Raw genomic sequence first — 16,726 nt, 5'->3', positions numbered from 1 at the left:
GTTTACGTGCATAAACCTCACTCTTTTCCAACCTCAAGTCAAAAAAAAGATTGTCTGTTATACCATTTTTGTCAAATATAAATACTCTTTATTTGTGCGTTAAACTCTTTTAAAAATACCAAAGAAATATGGGTTTACCAGGCATTTAACATTCACATATTTGTTTATCGTATACCACCATGGTTACCAAATCGGGTTTAAAATAGTGTTGGCATCGTCTAGACAATACATCAACTCTCAAATATTCATCAAGTGAACTTGCACTCATATATGTTTGTACTTTTCATCTACGTGTTGTAGTTGACATTCCATTTAAGAAGCATGTCCAAAGTCTGACGCAAATTTAATTAAATAATATTCACTCTTCAAATTGTCCTGTTATTTCCAATGGTATGGCGTCAATAAAAATCAGACACTCATTCCGACCGAGGTGAAGTCATTCGGTAGAAAGTCTGAACTGAAAGCAGATTAACAATGGATTGTTTCTCAACTTGACAGTTCGGCTATATGAAACACGCAATTACACATTTGACACTAATAGAAGCAGAGCACGCTCAACGACATTGACGATATAAACTAGACGCTGATAATATAAAAGACAAGTCATCGTTAAGGCATCTGTTTAGCACTTACCCTTTGAACAAAACTATACACAGAAAGTTCACGTTTATGGAAGTATATACTTACTTCATATTGATACTTTGTATTAATATAATGGGTAGGTACACATGAAATGCATACTCAAAAGAATGTTGTCTATGCAAAAGTTATCCAGTCAGCAAATGTCCCTACATATGGACAGATAGGCGTAAAGATAGTATTTTAACATTTTATTAAGAATATGAATATTTGCCTTTCCACCTGTAGTACAAAAACTGTTTTGTATTGCACGGCGGGGAAGCTGGTAACTTTGCATCGCAAAAACGACGCTTTTTTATAATCCGAGCATTAAAAACTGACTATATTCATGTTTGTTATGTGTACCATTCTTTATGCTTGAGTTTAATTTGAAAGAAATGAGCATAAAACAAGCTATTTCTACCTTATGAGACTATATTAGACCACAGTAAATATTTTAGCATTCACCAATCATTTAATATTTTTGCGCTTTCTGCTATTAAATACACGATTACAATCTTGTTATCAGTAATCAATATTTTCCATAAATGCATTATTTAGTAAGTAGTTAAAGGTTTATCAGTCAAAATTAATATTTGTTATACATGTGTAGATATTGACTTTGAATAAGGGTATCACTTCAAGAATAAAAGTGTCGACTAAACGAACTTAATTTCATGCAAAATGGTTAGAAACACTGTATAAAAATGCGATTACAACGTATTTGGAACATTGCATTGTGACCTACCTCGGACCTGACTTTACAAAATAACAAGATTTAACTCGGTAATAAAAGTTTCAAGTTTTCCAAATTTCATAAATATCAAATGTGAATAATATCGTTACTTTAAGGAGTTGTTACAGTGACTTAAAGTTTGACAATACATAATCAAGAATCAGAATTAGCCTCATTGCTTTAGAACAACCAAAACACAGTAAAAACACTTCATGAAATACTTGTCGCTCAGTGAATGTGGTGGTGCTAGAATTCGAACTATAGACTTCATCAAAATGAACTCAAGTTCTCAGGAAACTTCAATACGAAGAACAATATGCTTCGTCATTCTTACCCTGAATTGAGTATATGTATTGAACAGAATGTTCCTCTTTGAAAAACATGAATGGAATGTGTCGTTTATAAGAAATATTCAGAATGATTGAATGATAAGGCACTTGCGCAATTATTTTTTGACATTAACGTTTCAACATCATGACATTTATGTTTAGCTTAGATGCCAAAGTTGTCCAGGTAAATATCTTCTCAAAATGGTGAGGGTTTTGTGTTACGTATTGAAATGAAATAATTATTCATTTGATCGGGATGAACACGAGTCAGTTTCAGGAAAACCTTTTTCTCATTCCTTGTATCATACCTGTGGAGCTAATGTCTATTTAATTCAGTTACCAAGTGAGAAAGGAAGAGAGACGTATAAATTATTAATACAGAACACAAATTGTTCAAGACACTAATTGGTTTTAAATATAATACGATTTTCCAAGCGAATTCTAGACAAGTTAATTTTGAAGGTGGTACAAAATATTTTTGTTAATTAATGAACAATACCAGTTCTAAACTTATTACTAATTGCTCATAATCGGAAAAAGGAGGATGAATGATAACTTTATATTTGCCGTTTCATCCCATTTTGAAGAAATATCTAAACGCCTTATATTTTCAACAAACACTGTCTTGTTTTAAAATTGTATGTATGGCGATATTAATTTTGAACATGATTCGATCACTTTTACACAGAAACGGTAAATTATTGCTTTATTTAAATTATAGAAGCCATCATAATGAATGTTAAGTGAAATTTAATCAAATCTTTGGTTTTATATAGTGTACCAAATTCACAGTTGCTCCATCTCAGTTTTAGAAAATCACACTCAAAAGTTTGTTGCCAGACAGTCGTATGCTCAAATCCTAATGTAATTTCTTATTTTGTTCATACGTCATTAAGATAGTATTTATGTAGCATACGGGAGAAACAAAACCGACTCAGAAGTGACTACTTAGTGAAGCATGCCTAGTTGTTCTTAACATACTTATTGACAGTGAATCAAAGCATGGTTATACCATATAAGACTATTGGCTGATTAACATCTTTATAGGTTTCGAAGCGAATGGGTTGTGATTAAAAACATTGCTGATCCTTGTTTATATGAAAAACTACAGAAACAAGCACAGTAGTCAAAGTTGATACATACTTCCCGTTTGATGGCACAGGGTCAACGCCAAAGACATAGAACACAAAAACAAAGAATCGCGAACAAGAAACATTGAAAAAGGAGATATTCTTTTTTTCAAATGACATCAAATTAACGCGGGAAAATATCAACCACTTGAAATTACTTTAAAACGTAAAATTGAAACACTTCTGGTACCATTATATTTAAAATATAATAGACGGACACTTTTAAAAATATTGATCTATATTTTACGGGACCTGCAGACACAATACAACCAATAACAAGATCAACAGCTTTCATGTATATTGTTATGCAATGAATTACGATCCGAACATATCCGAAGATGTTGCGTTCATCGATTGATTAACGTAATTGCCGAAAGGCAGTTCATTTAAGGAATGGAAGTTGAGATGTAAATATAGCCAAATAAGAGTTACCACGATTAATAAAAATGTTTTAATATACCAAAAGAGATGAGTAAGAGACGAAAGCAATGGTTCTTATGAATGTTATCGAGGTTAATTTGAAAGAAAGTTGCAGAAAATACGCTATTTCTACCTAATGAGACGATAGTAGATCACAGTAAATCTTTTAGCATTCACCAATCATTTAATATTTTTTTCATTTCCAGCTATAAAATACACGGTTACAATCTTGTTATCAGTAATTAATATTTTTCATAAATTCATTATTTGGGATGTAGTTAAACGTGTATCACTCAAAATTTATGTGTGTTATACATGTGCATGTATTGAATATGAATAAGAGTGTCACTTTAAAATAGATTATAGTTTAGTACTGGATGTGTTTCAGGATACCCTTTCTATATTTAATGTTTAAGTTCACTGGGTTTGAACTGAATTTTGGTTTAACTAGTATTTATTTTGATAATATGATAAGTTCATTTATGCGAAAAACTACAGAAACAAGCTCAGTAGCAAAAAGTTTAAACATAAACCCGGTTTAATGTGACTTGGTAAACGCAAAAGACATAGAACATAAAACAATAAATAACAAACAAGAAACATGGAAGAACAGCACAAACTCCACAAACAGCACATTGCATACATACCATATATAAAAAAACTAGGTATGTTTATCAAGGATTGTTAGGTACCGCCTTGGAACGGTCAGTAAAATGTAAATTGGGTTTAAACCAGTTGAAGTGCACAAACCTCACTCTTATCCCAACAATCCTAACTAAAGAAAAAAACGGCAAATCTTATCAAAGTATACATTAACTTGAGGAAACTTAACAATAAAACAAATAATAATAATAAACTAATAGATCCAAAGTTTGACGCAAAGCACCAGTTAATAGCAAAACACATATAATACCAGGTAGACAGACAATAACAAAGTAATCATGATAGTTATTATAATTTGACAATGTTGATTCATTATTCACAATAGAACACTAAAGGAGATGACAAAGTATTGATTATTGTAGTTCATGGCGTTATCGAGAGTCAAAAGATATTGATATATACATACAATCAAAGAAAGGTTTGACCTCGTGAAGTGCGGAAGATAGAACAGGAGTTAAGGAATAGAACGGAATGAGAAATTTAAGGGATTGAGAAGTTGCATAGCCGAGTCAGAAACGGTGAGTTTTTACGATTTTGAAAAGAGTTTGTAAAACGTTTGGTGTTAGCGATAACGTTTGTTGTTGATGGAATATATGCTTTTTGATACTTGAGGTGTAAGATGTGTCTCTAAACAAAATAGGCTGTATAGTAATAGTGTTAAGGGAACTAAGATTTTCAACTTTAGCAAGTATATAATAAACATGGGGAAAAAGTGGTTAGTGTCTCCTATTCTTTAATAAGTACACAGGAGAGTTTCTACGACATTCTTTGAAAGAGATATTTATTTAAAATGCTGCAGTGCATTTGAAGGCAAGGTACTTTACGAACATTTTTATTTATCGCCGGGCGAAATTATTGCAGTGATGTAGACTTTCTTGTGGATGACGATAACGCATTCTACAAAGAGATTGTTGATGTTTAAAACGATTTGCAATTGACGATACGTGACTGCGATGTCTGAGACGTTTAGACGTAGTTTCTGCAACTAATGATGAGTTGATTGAGGCATGATCCAGCATATACATTTTCAAATGGCGCGAGGCAAGTCGCTCCAGCCAACATACGAGCTGCTTCTTCTTTAATACGTTCCACGTCATCTTGATCTGCGATGATTATTTTATCCCAGACAGAATCACAGCGTACTAATCCATTCGCTGAATGTTTTGTACGTAATTTCAAGAGGATGTCGGTCTAGAAAGAACTGAAATTTCCTGTAGTGCATTAATGCGTTTACATGCCTTCTCTACAAAAATGGAAATGTGTTTGTACCAAGCTCCCGGTGATGATAGATCGCAACTTCATGTTTGTGGTTTTCTGCTTCTGCATTGGAAGGAAATATATGGTTGTCACAAACGTGAAACGCAATAAATGGCATTTTTTTCCAATCTGAAGTGCTGTATGTTCACATTGAAATGTGAAAATTAAAATAAATTAGTTGTGCATAACCTTTAAATCGCCTGCGAAAATTTTCTTTTAACTTGTACTTATCGGCCGTGATACTCGCATAAATCACTTTGTCATACTATCGTGATGGCATTCTTAACTTGAACACTGTTCATGAGTGAGTATATAAGGCTAAATTTTTATTATCAAATGTCAGGTTGAATTGTTATAGTTATATACTGACTCACAATTTGTATGTAAGCGTTTTACAATGGATTTGATAGAATAAGGTCATTCTTTAAGATATATCTCCTTTATGTAACTCGACCAAACATCAGCTGATAAACCAAAATGTTAAATTTGCTGCCTGGTGGCTTGATAACCTCTTGTAGCTTTGATTTTAAAGGGTTTTGATTGCTGACTTCTAATATTTTATTTGTTTTTACCATAGCTACAATTTTGCTATTCATTTTAATTATATTCGGTCGTTTTTGCATTTGCATAGAACACAAAAACATAAAATCGCAAACAAGAAACATGGAGAACAGGCCAAAACTCCACAAACAGCACAGTGCATACATACTATATATAAAAAAAACTAGGTAAGTTTATCAAGGATTGTTAGGTACCGCCTTGGAACGGTCAGTAAAATGTAAATTTACTGGGGGCTTATTATTAATAATAATTTATTATTATTATTATTATTATTATTATTATTATTATTATTATTATTATTATACCCCATTTATATAGCACTTTTATCATAAAAAATACACATGATAAAAATAAACACTACGGCTACATACAACCAATCTTTAAAAATCATCAGAAGGTATTAAAAAGTATAAAAGATAAGAAGCGATACTAAAAAAGTTCTTAAAAGACACGGGCCGAGTAAAATTAAGTGTACACACATCATAAACTGTTCTTAAAAAAAATGATCCAAGAAGTACAAATACTTATGATCAGATAGATCGTGTACAATTTACAAAACCAGTGGAATAAAACTTAACGCAACATTAATACAACCAGTAAAATGGACATACGAAACAATGGTACTAGAATAACTACAGAATGATAAAAAAACAAACAAACAAAAAACAAAAAAAAGACGTGAAAAATGACAAGTTAAGGATAACTGTGTATAATGACAATTAGTTCCCATAAATTTCAATGAAGAAGTGTGTCTTCAGTGCTCTTTTAAAAGAAGCATACGTGTCATAGTCCCGTATTCCTCTTGGAAGAGAATTCCACAGCTTTGAGGCAGCAGTCACGTAACTTCTGTCACCAAACATAGCAGTCCGACTTCTTTCCGGGGTTCAAACCAGTTTACGTGCATAAACCTCACTCTTTTCCAACCTCAAGTCAAAAAAAGATTGTCTGTTATACCATTTTTGTCAAATATAAATACTCTTTATTTGTGCGTTAAACTCTTTTAAAAATACCAAAGAAATATGGGTTTACCAGGCATTTAACATTCACATATTTGTTTATCGTATACCACCATGGTTACCAAATCGGGTTTAAAAAAATGTTGGCATCGTCTAGACAATGCATCAACTCTTAAATATTCATCAAGTGAACATGCACTCATATATGTTTGTACTTTTCATCTACGTGTTGTAGTTGACATTCCATTTAAGAAGCATGTCCAAAGTCTGACGCAAATTTAATTAAATAATATTAACTCTTCAAATTGTCCTGTAATTTTCAATGGTATGGCGTCAATAAATATCAGACACTCATTCCGACCGAGGTGAAGTCATTCGGTAGAAAGTCTGAACTGAAAGCAGATTAACAATGGATTGTTTCTCAACTTGACAGTTCGGCTATATGAAACACGCAATTACACAGTTGACACTAATAGAAGCAGAGCACGCTCAACGACATTGACGATATAAACTAGACGCTGATAATATAAAAGACAAGTCATCGTTAAGGCATCTGTGCAGCACTTATCCTTTGAACAAAGTTATACAAAGAAAGTTCACGTTTATGGAAGTTTATTCTTACTTCATATTGATACTTTGTGTTAATATAATGGGTAGGTACACATGAAATGCATACTCCAAAGAATGTTGTCTATGCAAAAGTTATCCAGTCAGCAAATGTCCCTACATATGGACAGATAGGCGTAAAGATAGTATTTTAACATTTTATTAAGAATATGAATATTTGCCTGTATTGTATCGCACGGCGGGGAAGCTGGTAACTTTGCATCGCAAAACGACTCTTTTTTATAATCCGAGCATTAAAAACTGACTATATTCATGTTTGTTATGTGTACCATTCTTTATGCTTGAGTTTAATTTGAAAGAAATGAGCATAAAACAAACTATTTCTACCTTATGAGACTATATTAGACCACAGTAAATATTTTAGCATTCACCAATCATTTAATATTTTTGCGCTTTCTGCTATTAAATACACGATTACAATCTTGTTATCAGTAATCAATATTTTCCATAAATGCATTATTTAGTAAGTAGTTAAAGGTTTATCAGTCAAAATTAATGTTTGTTATACATGTGTAGATATTGATTTTGAATAAGGGTATCACTTCAAGAATAAAAGTGTCGACTAAACGAACTTAATTTCATGCAAAATGGTTAGAAACACTGTATAAAAGTGCGATTACAACGTATTTGGAACATTGCATTGTGAGCTACCTCGGACCTGACTTTACAAAATAACAAGATTTAACTCGGTAATAAAAGTTTCAAGTTTTCCAAATTTCATAAATATCAAATGTGAATAATATCGTTACTTTAAGGAGTTGTAACAGTGACTTAAAGTTTGACAATACATAATCAAGAATCAGAATTAACCTCATTGCTTTAGAACAACCAAAACACAGTAAAAACACTTCATGAAATACTTGTCGCTCTGTGAATGTGGTGGTGCTAGAATTCGAACTATAGACTTCATCAAAATAAACTCAAGTTCTCAGGAAACTTCAATACGAAGAACAATATGCTTCATCATACTTACCCTGAATTGAGTATATGTATTGAACAGAATGTTCCTCTTTGAAAAACATGAATGGAATGTGTCGTTTATAAGAAATATTCAGAATGATTGAATGATAAGGCAATTATTTTCTGACATTAACGTTTCAACATCATGACATTTATGTTTAGCTTAGATGCCAAAGTTGTCCAGGTAAATATCTTCTCAAAATGGTGAGGGATTTGTGTTACGTATTGAAATAAAATAATTATTCATTTGATCGGGTTGAACACGAGTCAGTTTCAGGAAACCCTTTTTCTCATTCCTTGTATCATACCTGTGAAGCTAATGTCTATTAAATTCAGTTACCAAGTGAGAAAGGAAGAGAGACGTATAAATTATTAATACAGAACACAAATTGTTTAAGACACTAATTGGTTTTAAATATAATACGATTTTCCAAGCGAATTCTAGACAAGTTAATTTTGAAGGTGGTACAAAATGTTTTTGTTAATTGATGAACAATACCAGTTCTGGACTTATTACTAATGGCTCATAATCGGAAAAAAGAGGATGAATGATAACTTTATATTTGCCGTTTCATCCCATTTTGAAGAAATATCTAAACGCCTTATATTTTCAACAAACACTGTCTTGCTTTAAAATTGTATGTATGGCGATATTAATTTTGAACATGATTCGATCACTTTTACACAGAAACGGTAAGTTATTGCTTTATTTAAATTATAGAAGCCATCATAATGAATGTTAAGTGAAATTTAATCAAATCTTTGGTTTTATATAGTGTACCAAATTCACAGTTGCTCCATCTCAGTTTTAGAAAATCACACTCATAAGTTTGTTGCCAGACAGTCGTATACTCAAATCCTAATGTAATTTCTTATTTTGTTCATACGTCATTAACATAGTATTTATGTAACATACGTGAGAAACAAAACCAACTCAGAAGTGACTACTTAGTGAAGCATGCCTAGTTGTTCTTAACATACTTATGAAAGTGAATCAAAGCATGGTAATACCATTTAAGACTATTGGCTGATTAACATCTTTATAGGTTTCGAAGCGAATGGGTTGTGATTAAAAACATTGCTGATCCTTGTTTATATGAAAAACTACAGAAACAAGCACAGTAGTCAAAGTTGATATATACTTCCCGTTTGATGGCACAGGGTCAACGCCAAAGACATAGAACACAAAAACAAAGAATCGCGAACAAGAAACATTGAAAAAGGAGATATTCTTTTTTTCAAATGACATCAAATTAACGCGGGAAAATATCAACCACTTGAAATTACTTTAAAACGTAAAATTGAAACACTTCTGGTACCATTATATTTAAAATATAATAGACGGACACTTTTAAAAATATTGATCTATATTTTACGGGACCTGCAGACACAATACAACCAATAACAAGATCAACAGCTTTCATGTATATTGTTATGCAATGAATTACGATCCGAACATATCCGAAGATGTTGCGTTCATCGATTGATTAACGTAATTGCCGAAAGGCAGTTCATTTAAGGAATGGAAGTTGAGATGTAAATATAGCCAAATAAGAGTTACCACGATTAATAAAAATGTTTTAATATACCAAAAGAGATGAGTAAGAGACGAAAGCAATGGTTCTTATGAATGTTATCGAGGTTAATTTGAAAGAAAGTTGCAGAAAATACGCTATTTCTACCTAATGAGACGATAGTAGATCACAGTAAATCTTTTAGCATTCACCAATCATTTAATATTTTTTTCATTTCCAGCTATAAAATACACGGTTACAATCTTGTTATCAGTAATTAATATTTTTCATAAATTCATTATTTGGGATGTAGTTAAACGTGTATCACTCAAAATTTATGTGTGTTATACATGTGCATGTATTGAATATGAATAAGAGTGTCACTTTAAAATAGATTATAGTTTAGTACTGGATGTGTTTCAGGATACCCTTTCTATATTTAATGTTTAAGTTCACTGGGTTTGAACTGAATTTTGGTTTAACTAGTATTTATTTTGATAATATGATAAGTTCATTTATGCGAAAAACTACAGAAACAAGCTCAGTAGCAAAAAGTTTAAACATAAACCCGGTTTAATGTGACTTGGTAAACGCAAAAGACATAGAACATAAAACAATAAATAACAAACAAGAAACATGGAAGAACAGCACAAACTCCACAAACAGCACATTGCATACATACCATATATAAAAAAACTAGGTATGTTTATCAAGGATTGTTAGGTACCGCCTTGGAACGGTCAGTAAAATGTAAATTGGGTTTAAACCAGTTGAAGTGCACAAACCTCACTCTTATCCCAACAATCCTAAATAAAGAAAAAAACGGCAAATCTTATCAAAGTATACATTAACTTGAGGAAACTTAACAATAAAACAAATAATAATAATAAACTAATAGATCCAAAGTTTGACGCAAAGCACCAGTTAATAGCAAAACACATATAATACCAGGTAGACAGACAATAACAAAGTAATCATGATAGTTATTATAATTTGACAATGTTGATTCATTATTCACAATAGAACACTAAAGGAGATGACAAAGTATTGATTATTGCAGTTCATGGCGTTATCGAGAGTCAAAAGATATTGATATATACATACAATCAAAGAAAGGTTTGACCTCGTGAAGTGCGGAAGATAGAACAGGAGTTAAGGAATAGAACGGAATGAGAAATTTAAGGGATTGAGAAGTTGCATAGCCGAGTCAGAAACGGTGAGTTTTTACGATTTTGAAAAGAGTTTGTAAAACGTTTGGTGTTAGCGATAACGTTTGTTGTTGATGGAATATATGCTTTTTGATACTTGAGGTGTAAGATGTGTCTCTAAACAAAATAGGCTGTATAGTAATAGTGTTAAGGGAACTAAGATTTTCAACTTTAGCAAGTATATAATAAACATGGGGAAAAAGTGGTTAGTGTCTCCTATTCTTTAATAAGTACACAGGAGAGTTTCTACGACATTCTTTGAAAGAGATATTTATTTAAAATGCTGCAGTGCATTTGAAGGCAAGCTTGATGGATGTTGTTGACCCTTGACACTAGGTAATAATGACAAGGTACTTTACGAACATTTTTATTTATCGCCGGGCGAAATTATTGCAGTGATGTAGACTTTCTTGTGGATGACGATAACGCATTCTACAAAGAGATTGTTGATGTTTAAAACGATTTGCAATTGACGATACGTGACTGCGATGTCTGAGACGTTTAGACGTAGTTTCTGCAACTAATGATGAGTTGATTGAGGCATGATCCAGCATATACATTTTCAAATGGCGCGAGGCAAGTCGCTCCAGCCAACATACGAGCTGCTTCTTCTTTAATACGTTCCACGTCATCTTGATCTGCGATGATTATTTTATCCCAGACAGAATCACAGCGTACTAATCCATTCGCTGAATGTTTTGTACGTAATTTCAAGAGGATGTCGGTCTAGAAAGAACTGAAATTTCCTGTAGTGCATTAATGCGTTTACATGCCTTCTCTACAAAAATGGAAATGTGTTTGTACCAAGCTCCCGGTGATGATAGATCGCAACTTCATGTTTGTGGTTTTCTGCTTCTGCATTGGAAGGAAATATATGGTTGTCACAAACGTGAAACGCAATAAATGGCATTTTTTTCCAATCTGAAGTGCTGTATGTTCACATTGAAATGTGAAAATTAAAATAAATTAGTTGTGCATAACCTTTAAATCGCCTGCGAAAATTTTCTTTTAACTTGTACTTATCGGCCGTGATACTCGCATAAATCACTTTGTCATACTATCGTGATGGCATTCTTAACTTGAACACTGTTCATGAGTGAGTATATAAGGCTAAATTTTTATTATCAAATGTCAGGTTGAATTGTTATAGTTATATACTGACTCACAATTTGTATGTAAGCGTTTTACAATGGATTTGATAGAATAAGGTCATTCTTTAAGATATATCTCCTTTATGTAACTCGACCAAACATCAGCTGATAAACCAAAATGTTAAATTTGCTGCCTGGTGGCTTGATAACCTCTTGTAGCTTTGATTTTAAAGGGTTTTAATTGCTGACTTCTAATATTTTATTTGTTTTTACCATAGCTACAATTTTGCTATTCATTTTAATTATATTCGGTCGTTTTTGCATTTGCATAGAACACAAAAACATAAAATCGCAAACAAGAAACATGGAGAACAGGCCAAAACTCCACAAACAGCACAGTGCATACATACTATATATAAAAAAAACTAGGTAAGTTTATCAAGGATTGTTAGGTACCGCCTTGGAACGGTCAGTAAAATGTAAATTTACTGGGGGCTTATTATTAATAATAATTTATTATTATTATTATTATTATTATTATTATTATTATTATTATACCCCATTTATATAGCACTTTTATCATAAAAAATACACATGATAAAAATAAACACTACGGCTACATACAACCAATCTTTAAAAATCATCAGAAGGTATTAAAAAGTATAAAAGATAAGAAGCGATACTAAAAAAGTTCTTAAAAGACACGGGCCGAGTAAAATTAAGTGTACACACATCATAAACTGTTCTTAAAAAAATGATCCAAGAAGTACAAATACTTATGATCAGATAGATCGTGTACAATTTACAAAACCAGTGGAATAAAACTTAACGCAACATTAATACAACCAGTAAAATGGACATACGAAACAATGGTACTAGAATAACTACAGAATGATAAAAAAACAAACAAACAAAAAACAAAAAAAAGACGTGAAAAATGACAAGTTAAGGATAACTGTGTATAATGACAATTAGTTCCCATAAATTTCAATGAAGAAGTGTGTCTTCAGTGCTCTTTTAAAAGAAGCATACGTGTCATAGTCCCGTATTCCTCTTGGAAGAGAATTCCACAGCTTTGAGGCAGCAGTCACGTAACTTCTGTCACCAAACATAGCAGTCCGACTTCTTTCCGGGGTTCAAACCAGTTTACGTGCATAAACCTCACTCTTTTCCAACCTCAAGTCAAAAAAAGATTGTCTGTTATACCATTTTTGTCAAATATAAATACTCTTTATTTGTGCGTTAAACTCTTTTAAAAATACCAAAGAAATATGGGTTTACCAGGCATTTAACATTCACATATTTGTTTATCGTATACCACCATGGTTACCAAATCGGGTTTAAAAAAATGTTGGCATCGTCTAGACAATGCATCAACTCTCAAATATTCATCAAGTGAACATGCACTCATATATGTTTGTACTTTTCATCTACGTGTTGTAGTTGACATTCCATTTAAGAAGCATGTCCAAAGTCTGACGCAAATTTAATTAAATAATATTAACTCTTCAAATTGTCCTGTAATTTTCAATGGTATGGCGTCAATAAATATCAGACACTCATTCCGACCGAGGTGAAGTCATTCGGTAGAAAGTCTGAACTGAAAGCAGATTAACAATGGATTGTTTCTCAACTTGACAGTTCGGCTATATGAAACACGCAATTACACAGTTGACACTAATAGAAGCAGAGCACGCTCAACGACATTGACGATATAAACTAGACGCTGATAATATAAAAGACAAGTCATCGTTAAGGCATCTGTGCAGCACTTATCCTTTAAACAAAGTTATACAAAGAAAGTTCACGTTTATGGAAGTTTATTCTTACTTCATATTGATACTTTGTGTTAATATAATGGGTAGGTACACATGAAATGCATACTCCAAAGAATGTTGTCTATGCAAAAGTTATCCAGTCAGCAAATGTCCCTACATATGGACAGATAGGCGTAAAGATAGTATTTTAACATTTTATTAAGAATATGAATATTTGCCTGTATTGTATCGCACGGCGGGGAAGCTGGTAACTTTGCATCGCAAAACGACTCTTTTTTATAATCCGAGCATTAAAAACTGACTATATTCATGTTTGTTATGTGTACCATTCTTTATGCTTGAGTTTAATTTGAAAGAAATGAGCATAAAACAAACTATTTCTACCTTATGAGACTATATTAGACCACAGTAAATATTTTAGCATTCACCAATCATTTAATATGTTTGCGCTTTCTGCTATTAAATACACGGTTACAATCTTGTTATCAGTAATCAATATTTTCCATAAATGCATTATTTAGTAAGTAGTTAAAGGTTTATCAGTCAAAATTAATGTTTGTTATACATGTGTAGATATTGATTTTGAATAAGGGTATCACTTCAAGAATAAAAGTGTCGACTAAACGAACTTAATTTCATGCAAAATGGTTAGAAACACTGTATAAAAGTGCGATTACAACGTATTTGGAACATTGCATTGTGAGCTACCTCGGACCTGACTTTACAAAATAACAAGATTTAACTCGGTAATAAAAGTTTCAAGTTTTCCAAATTTCATAAATATCAAATGTGAATAATATCGTTACTTTAAGGAGTTGTTACAGTGACTTAAAGTTTGACAATACATAATCAAGAATCAGAATTAACCTCATTGCTTTAGAACAACCAAAACACAGTAAAAACACTTCATGAAATACTTGTCGCTCTGTGAATGTGGTGGTGCTAGAATTCGAACTATAGACTTCATCAAAATAAACTCAAGTTCTCAGGAAACTTCAATACGAAGAACAATATGCTTCATCATACTTACCCTGAATTGAGTATATGTATTGAACAGAATGTTCCTCTTTGAAAAACATGAATGGAATGTGTCGTTTATAAGAAATATTCAGAATGATTGAATGATAAGGCAATTATTTTCTGACATTAACGTTTCAACATCATGACATTTATGTTTAGCTTAGATGCCAAAGTTGTCCAGGTAAATATCTTCTCAAAATGGTGAGGGATTTGTGTTACGTATTGAAATAAAATAATTATTCATTTGATCGGGTTGAACACGAGTCAGTTTCAGGAAACCCTTTTTCTCATTCCTTGTATCATACCTGTGAAGCTAATGTCTATTAAATTCAGTTACCAAGTGAGAAAGGAAGAGAGACGTATAAATTATTAATACAGAACACAAATTGTTCAAGACACTAATTGGTTTTAAATATAATACGATTTTCCAAGCGAATTCTAGACAAGTTAATTTTGAAGGTGGTACAAAATGTTTTTGTTAATTGATGAACAATACCAGTTCTGGACTTATTACTAATGGCTCATAATCGGAAAAAAGAGGATGAATGATAACTTTATATTTGCCGTTTCATCCCATTTTGAAGAAATATCTAAACGCCTTATATTTTCAACAAACACTGTCTTGCTTTAAAATTGTATGTATGGCGATATTAATTTTGAACATGATTCGATCACTTTTACACAGAAACGGTAAGTTATTGCTTTATTTAAATTATAGAAGCCATCATAATGAATGTTAAGTGAAATTTAATCAAATCTTTGGTTTTATATAGTGTACCAAATTCACAGTTGCTCCATCTCAGTTTTAGAAAATCACACTCATAAGTTTGTTGCCAGACAGTCGTATACTCAAATCCTAATGTAATTTCTTATTTTGTTCATACGTCATTAACATAGTATTTATGTAACATACGTGAGAAACAAAACCAACTCAGAAGTGACTACTTAGTGAAGCATGCCTAGTTGTTCTTAACATACTTATGAAAGTGAATCAAAGCATGGTAATACCATTTAAGACTATTGGCTGATTAACATCTTTATAGGTTTCGAAGCGAATGGGTTGTGATTAAAAACATTGCTGATCCTTGTTTATATGAAAAACTACAGAAACAAGCACAGTAGTCAAAGTTGAAACATACTTCCCGTTTGATGTCACAGGGTCAACGCCAAAGACATAGATCACAGAAACAAAGAATCACCAACAAGAAATATTGAAAAAGGAGATATACTTTGCCTAACTATGTATTTGAAATGCAGCATAGCAGATGTTCAAATTTATTAAGTGTAGGCCGACGACAGAAATAGGGTTTAAAACATTTACACCTTAATTCCCTCTACTTCGGACAGCCAAGGAGAAAGTGGTATTCAGATTCTACCTGATCAGAAGTGCATAATGCACATACTCTCTCATTTACTCATGTATTAATTTATCTGCCCATCTCAATTGATAGCCTATGAGCTTAAGTTCTAAATCTTGCAAGGGCATATCAAAATGTATTTTCATGGAACTTATCTAAGTATTTTTCTCTGATAAAAGCATGTTAAAATAAGTCATATTTTTATGTTATTACTCTGGTAAATAATTGATTTCTACGAACCAGCTTTAATAGCTATTTATCTATGATTCTATTTTTTATTACTTTTAGTGAGTAATTATCTATATTTTTAATTCACCAGATTTCAGAGAAACCATTTTCGTTTTAAAATATTGTTGATTTGGGTGGCCCAGTTTTTATTTGTATATGTTTTATAAATAGAAACGTTAATTCATAATATGTAACTATTAAACTAGCATCTCCTAGGGCAATAATTCTTCCACACTTTGAGTAAAGTTATTTTCCTATATATTTGCAATGGT

Source organism: Mya arenaria, chromosome 6, assembly GCF_026914265.1.
Source record: "Mya arenaria isolate MELC-2E11 chromosome 6, ASM2691426v1".
Classification (NCBI taxonomy): Eukaryota; Metazoa; Mollusca; class Bivalvia; order Myida; family Myidae; genus Mya; species Mya arenaria.
Note: the sequence above shows the minus strand (reverse complement) of the source record.